At 26.8% G+C, this 609-nt stretch overlaps 1 protein-coding gene across 1 annotated transcript in view; it reads left to right on the forward strand.

The window, feature by feature from the left end:
* The window catches only part of cyfip1 (cytoplasmic FMR1 interacting protein 1), a gene marked incomplete at its 5' end in the record, with an annotated part of 159,045 nt that overhangs the window by 868 nt on the left and 157,568 nt on the right, over positions 1-609 (forward strand).

Below are 609 nucleotides of genomic sequence, written 5' to 3' on the forward strand. Positions count from 1 at the left end.
TATGTATGTATGTGTATATATGTGTATGTATGTATGTGTATATATGTATATGTATGTATGTGTATATATGTGTATACATGTATGTGTATACATGTATGTGTATACATGTATGTGTATATATGTGTATACATGTATGTGTGTATACATGTATATATGTGTATACATGTATATATGTGTATACATGTGTATACGTGTATATATGTGTATACATGTATATATGTGTATACATGTATGTATGTGTATACATGTATGTATGTGTATGTATGTGTATACATGTATGTATGTGTATGTATGTGTATACATGTATGTATGTGTATATATGTGTATACATGTATGTATGTGTATATATGTGTATACATGTATGTATGTGTATATATGTGTATACATGTATGTATGTGTATATATGTGTATACATGTATGTATGTGTGTATATGTGTATACATGTATGTATGTGTGTATATGTGTATACATGTATGTATGTGTGTATATTTGTATACATGTATGTATGTGTGTACGTGTATACATGTATATATGTGTGTACGTGTATACATGTATATATGTGTATACGTGTATACATGTATGTATGTGTGTATACGTGTATACATGTAT

This window comes from Nematolebias whitei, chromosome 3 (genome assembly GCF_014905685.2).
Source record: "Nematolebias whitei isolate Nwh7 chromosome 3, NemWhi1, whole genome shotgun sequence".
Taxonomy (NCBI): domain Eukaryota; kingdom Metazoa; phylum Chordata; class Actinopteri; order Cyprinodontiformes; family Rivulidae; genus Nematolebias; species Nematolebias whitei.